The sequence below is a fragment of the Etheostoma spectabile genome, chromosome 16 (assembly GCF_008692095.1).
Source record: "Etheostoma spectabile isolate EspeVRDwgs_2016 chromosome 16, UIUC_Espe_1.0, whole genome shotgun sequence".
NCBI lineage: Eukaryota > Metazoa > Chordata > Actinopteri > Perciformes > Percidae > Etheostoma > Etheostoma spectabile.
Window position 1 is genome coordinate 25,688,847 of NC_045748.1, and position 6,713 is coordinate 25,695,559.

Here is a 6,713-nt window from a genome sequence, read left to right on the forward strand (position 1 = left end):
GCTGGTTGAACATACTTTACTCAACAGCTTTCATCGAACAACGCTGCTGTGCTACCCGCATGGCTACTACTGTTTTTTCACACCCTGCCTCCGGCTTCCACTACCGTGGCATGCTGGGTAATGGAGTTCTTAACCCAATGTATCCATAACATCACATCTTTCCCCCTTTAATAAAACAATCTTTACCTCTATAACTAAATAACATTTACCCCCGTAGAAACATAGCCATCTTCAAGTTCTTAACTATACATGTAAACAAATGTTTCAGTTTAAACTTTTTTTTTTTTTTTTTTTTTTTTTTTTTTTTTTTCATCTTAAAAGGTCCATGTTGCATTTTGCTCCTCCAAATAAACTAAATAAACTTTAGCAACTTTCAATCAACCGTTTAGGTGGCTGAACATGTCTCTTAGGTCTAGCCTGTACTCCAGCAGCTGGCAATTTCGACAGTTTGGAAGGTGTCTCAACAGCTGGTGGTGCAGACGCTGCTGTGAGACCACTGTCAGTTAGCTCCATAGATTCAGCCGTGTCCCGCTGAACTGTCTCCTGAGCTGTAGTGTCCTTCTCAGTCAGCTGTAGTTGAAGATCCGTGCGGTTCCTCCTCAGAAACACTCCATTCTCCGTCTGGATCCTGTAGGAGCGTGGAGCAACTTCCTCCTCCACCTGTCCCTTTAGTCTCCATGTGCCTGTAGAGATGTCCCTGAGACGCACCATGTCTCCAGGCTTCAGCATCGGTAATTGATTTGCCGTTCGATCAAACCAATGTTTTTGTTTCGCTTTCTGTTCCTCCTTTACTTTTCTGACTTTATGAGCACTTTTTGGCGTCAGCAGGTCTTCATTTATTGGTAGGTTAGAGCGAATGCGTCTACCCATCAGCTTTGGGCTGGTGTAGCCCGTTCTGTAGAGGTGCACCCCTAAGATCGAAAACTTTTCTGAAAGTCATCTCGGTCCTGTGCTTTTTTCTCATGCTTTTCACTGTTTTCACTGAGCTTTCTGCAAGCCTGGACTTGGGATAGGGGGACCGATTAGAGTTTTTGAAACCCCCCATTCTTTGGAAAAGGGCAGCAAACTCGCTGCTGGAAAATGGGGCCCCATTGTCCGAAAACACTTCCTGGGACACCATGTCTGGCGAAGACAGTTTTGGGAGGTACTGATGAGGGCCTTGCTTGATATTGACCTGCAGCGCTCCAACTTTGGATAATTTGAAAAGAAAGTCAGGACCACTATGTAACTCTTTCCATTACAGTCAAATAGGTCAGTTCCAACCTTGTAGTAAGGTCTGTGGGGCACCGGATGAGTTCATTCAGCTGTTGTTTTTGGGCCTGTGGATGCGAAAAAGTTCACATACGCTATTGTCTGGCTGATATTTTGGTTTTATTCTCGGCCAGTACTTTACTTCTCTTGCCCGTCGTTTACACTTGACTTCTCCGAGGTGGCCTTCGTGTATTTTTTGGGAGCATTTGTTTACGTAGTGACGATGGAATAACAAACTGCTCCCCTTCAACACTAAGTCATCTACCACAGTGAACTCGGCTCTGCAGTTCCAGTAGTCTTTTATGTTCAGGGGCAACCTTTTTGTTTTTCGGGCCACCCTTTTCAGTATCGCACGCTTGAGTTCTTTCATAGTTCGTCATCATTTGTCTCTCTCCTTATCTGTTCTGTTCTGTCAGCTGTTACTGGCAGATTTGTCACAATCATGTCCACGTATGCCTGTTTTCTGCATTGCTCTCGCTGTCCGTACGTTCCCCTTTATCCACTGCTCTAGACAAGTGTTGGCGGTGTACATGTTTCCCTTGTGTATATATCAGTGCACGTCTATTTTTGCAGCCTGATTAGCATGCGTTGTATCCGCACAGACAGTCATTCAGAGGTTTGGACATGATGGACAACCAGGGGGTTTATGGTCAGTTTCTACTTCAAAAGCTTGCCTAGACATTGGTGAAGCTCACATGCATACATGCTGCTAATAGCTCCTTCCAATTTGAGCGTACCGGGACTCCGCGCTTGCAAGGCTCTGGACGCATAGGCGACAGGTAGCCACTGCTCGTCGTATTGCTGCAGCAGCACCGCCAGGCCGTACTGTGACGCATCGCTGAATTCTTGTTCTCTTTTCTGGGTCATAAAACTTTAACACGGGCTCTTGTGTCAAGTCTCTTTCAGTTTCACAAAACTTTTTCTCCGCCATGAGACCAGACCCATTCTTCTTCTGTTCAAGAAAAACTCCGGAGGTGCTGACTGCGCTGACAACTGGGGACGAACTTGGCCAGATAGGGACCTTTCCCCAGAAAAACGTCTGACCTCATCTTTGTTGTTTGGTTTTTCCATGTTGTTGATTGCTGACTTTTTCTCGGGTCAGGGTTCACTCCCTCTTCACTGACAACATCTCCCCAAAAGGTAAGTGTTTTCACTCCAAACCACATTTGTCTTGTTAAGTTTCAGATTCCCCTTCCCTTGTCTTGTCTAAAACTTGTCTCAGTCTTTCGTCATGTTCTTCCGATTCGACCCCCAGACTATGATGTCATCCTCATTGTCCCACTTTCCCGGTATGTGCCGAAGATATGTGTATAGTCTTATGGTAGACTTTAGGTGCTGACAAAATACCAATACGGCAAAACGAAGAAACCTGTACCTGCCCTCAGGTGTATTGAATGTGCCCCAGTTTCGAACTCTCCCCCGTCCACCTCAGCTGCCAGAACCCTGACGAAGCGTCTAGTTTATGAACCATTTAGCTCCCGCAAACTGTGCCAAAGATTTCTTCTCTGGTTGGTAACTTAAAGTGTTCCCTTTTTATCGCTTTGTTCAAGTCCCTTGGGTCCAGCACGTTCTCAGAGCACCTGTTTTCTTTTGCAAAACAACCAGCGAGCGACCCCTTCAGTTGGTTCTCTATTTCTTGATGACCCCCAATTTTTCCATGCGCGCTAGCTCCTCTTTCAGTTTACTACGCAGCGCAAAAGGAATTTTTCCCGCAAGGATGCAACAGGAGGCACACTTTTATCCACACGTAATTTTGTGTTCTCCAGGTAGACATCCAAGTCCTTCGAAACAGTCTTTACTCCTCCATGAGTGGTCATGGTCATTTGCAGTGATCTGATGTCACAACAACACTCTTTAACCAGATTGAGCTTTTACAGTCTTGAGTCCCAGAATTGGGTTTTGCACTGTATCCACGTCAGCAGCCCAAAGCTCTTATCTGCTGGCCTCTGGTTTTAAAGGTTGCGGGTGCATCCGCCTTTAACAGGAACCCGTTCTCCAGTGTATCCTTCACTTTTTTTTATAGGAGATTTTACTTTCACTGTCAATTTTTATAGTCTTCAAAGATAACAGGTTTACTGGGCACCTGTATCTAAATTGAACGGTATTATCGTTCATTCACCTCTATTGGCACAATCCATTCCTCTTTTTCCTGTTTTATGGCAGTACCACATCTACGTTAACTCATCATCCTCTCTTCTCCTCACCAACTGCGTGACGTTCTGTTTAAAAGCTGACTTGCACATCTTGCATAGTGATTGCTCTTTCCACTTTGTTACAGGATTTTCCATAGGCGGACATGATTTTGGCTTGTGGCGCCTCCCATTTACCCACTTTGAATTCTTCAGATTTCTCTTCTGATCTTTTGTTTGAAATGTTGTCTTTTTCCTCAGCTCTTTATGTACTGCATGCACTGTGTTTTCACCTCTCCGAAGCTCTTTTGCTTGTGCCGAGTGGTTTCCCCTGCTCTGCACATAGTGACACACTTTTTCTAGTGTAAGTCCAGTCTCTCTGAGCAGTCTTTCTCTAAGTGCTTATCCCCTGTGCCACAACAATCCTGTCTCTCACTAGTGAATCTCTCAGGGTGCCAAATCACAATGTTTTGCTTGTATGTGAAGCTCTGCTAAGTACTGGTCAAAAGGTATTCCTTGCTTTTGATCAAAGGGTTTAAAAACCTTTATACCTCTCAAATGTCATTACTGACTAGGCACGAAGTACTCTTCAAACTTCGTCATTAGATTGCTAAAGTCAGATTGCTTCATCCACTGAAAGCTATTATATATGTCCAAAGCATCTTCTCCCATAACATGCAAAAGGATGTGAGCTTTCATTTTTTGTCCTAAACCCCCTGCTCCGCTTGCTGCTAAATATATATTAAATCTTTGCTTTTAAAACGCTTCCAATTATCAGCAAGATTACCAGTCAGTGGGATGGAAGTGGGTGGACTTAGCCTCTCCATTACTGAACGTCGGGGTATCAGGACTTCCCCAGCCCTCTCTTGTTGCTGGATGTCCTCCAATTCGGGCACAAGATCCTCTTCTACTTGTTCGATCTGTCCCTCGTCCCCCGCTTCACTTCCACTGCCACTTGTAGCCATCGCACGCCGTAGCAAACTCTCCTAGCATGTTGCTGTTCATCACCTTTACGCGACCGGAGACTTTTCTTTCTTTTCCGTCTTTCACCCGCGACAAATCTTCCTTCCGTAGCTGCTCGCGGCCACTTCTGACACCATGTGTTGCTTTGCTTAGACTTTATAATAAGCAGACGAGGCGTATTTGCTGGTTGAACATACTTTACTCAACAGCTTTCATCGAACAACGCTGCTGTGCTACCCGCATGGCTACTACTGTTTTTCACACCCTGCCTCCGGCTTCCACTACCGTGGCATGCTGGGTAATGGAGTTCTTAACCCAATGTATCCATAACATCACAACGTCCCCCTCTGTGTTGGTGCTCTAACCTGCGGTGGATTTCTGAGGACTATGGTTACCTGGTGCTCAGATCTCTGCAGGGTAAATCCAGACAGCTAGCTAGACTATCTGTCCAATCTGAGGACTATGGTTACCTGGTCCTCAGATCTCTGCAGGGTAAATCCAGACAGCTAGCTACACTATCTGTCCAATCTGAGGACTATGGTTACCTGGTCCTCAGGTCTCTGCAGGGTAAATCCAGACAGCTAGCTAGACTATCTGTCCAATCTGAGGACTATGGTTACCTGGTCCTCAGGTCTCTGCAGGGTAAATCCAGACAGCTAGCTAGACTATCTGTCCAATCTGAGGACTATGGTTACCTGGTCCTCAGATCTCTGCAGGGTAAATCCAGACAGCTAGCTAGACTATCTGTCCAATCTGAGGACTATGGTTACCTGGTCCTCAGATCTCTGCAGGGTAAATCCAGACAGCTAGCTAGACTATCTGTCCAATCAGTTTTCTGTTGACAACTAAAACTACTTCTTTGTACACAAAAACCACAAAAACAAGTTCTTCCTGAGACTGTTTAGCAGAGGCACCGTGGCTCCATCCGGAGCTTAGCCCCGCCCAAGATGATAATGATTGTTTTAAAGAAATGCCGATAAACTTTTACTCCCATCTAGGAATGCTGAGGGGACTAGCAGACCTCCCTTTGCAACGCTGTAGAGGAAGGTCTGGCAATCCGAGACTACCAATCATGAAACTGGGTCTCAGACTCATCCTTCTGGTCTGAGGCGGTGTGAGAGTCCCGTACAGGAAACGGTACATCACACAACCGAGAACACTCTGAGGGCATTTGAGTGAGGAGCAGTTTCCTGCTCCAGCAGAGAGCCCAGTCCCTCTGTCTCTTGTCTTTCTCCAGGAAATGACGCTGGTAAAGTCTGTAGGCGGGTCGTAGCTCCATCTACAAACGGATCAATTTGGGTTAGGGACTTTGTGTGTGTGAGAACAGAGTGTAATCAACTCGGGATCAATAAACAGTATATATTATCCCGCCCTCCCCAAATGTGCAAATAATAATAGAAAAGAAATTATCTAAAAAAAATACAAATAACACAAACTATAATCATATAAATAACCGTTTACCAGAGTCCAACGTTAGCTATGCTGTCAGACCGGGGGCCTGTTGCACGAAACCAGGATAAGGGATTAAGCCGGGATATTCAAGTTATCCTGGATGAATTTAGCTTGGACTCGGTTGCACGAAACCATATTGAATTAAGCCCCGCCCAGTAACCATGGAGATTTATTCTTTGCAGCTAGCCTGGTCCAGAGCAGGCTAACAGCCGGGCTAAGATTAATCCTGGAGTCTCGTGTCAAATCAGCTGCCGTCTGATCTGACGTAAACGTGTTTAAGTTATTCTGTTGTCTTCTGCGTGTGTTCTGATTTATTTGGATTAACATGCATTACTTGTCACTATTGTTGCGTCGCATCAGTGTCCACTCTCTCAGTGTTTTCTCAGATTTCCAGCCGTATTGCATATTAAATGCTTCCCCTCCTCGATACTTTCCATATTATATTCTTCCCCTCCTCGTTCCTTTCCATCAGAAGCTGCTGCTCATTGGGTGAAACATTTGGCGCATGCGTCTTCTCATCTATGCATCAGTAAATCTGGGATTGATACCGTGGTCTATTTAAGAAAGTCGTGAACGTACACTTATCCCGGCTATCTCCACCTGGCTGGACATAGCTCCACCTGTTCATCCTGGTTATCTCCACCTGGCTGGACATAGCTCCACCTGTTCATCCTGGTTATCTCCACCTGGCTGGACATAGCTCCACCTGTTCATCCTGGTTATCTCCACCCGGCTGGACATAGCTCCACCTGTTCATCCTGGTTATCTCCACCCGGCTGGACATAGCTCCACCTTCATATCCTGGCTCGGCAAACGTGCAACCGATTTAAATAGGTATTTTAAATCAGCCAATCAGCAGACAGTACGTGTTCTACTGTCCAATTAAACATGACAGACTGAAAGAGTCTAAAGAAGCTG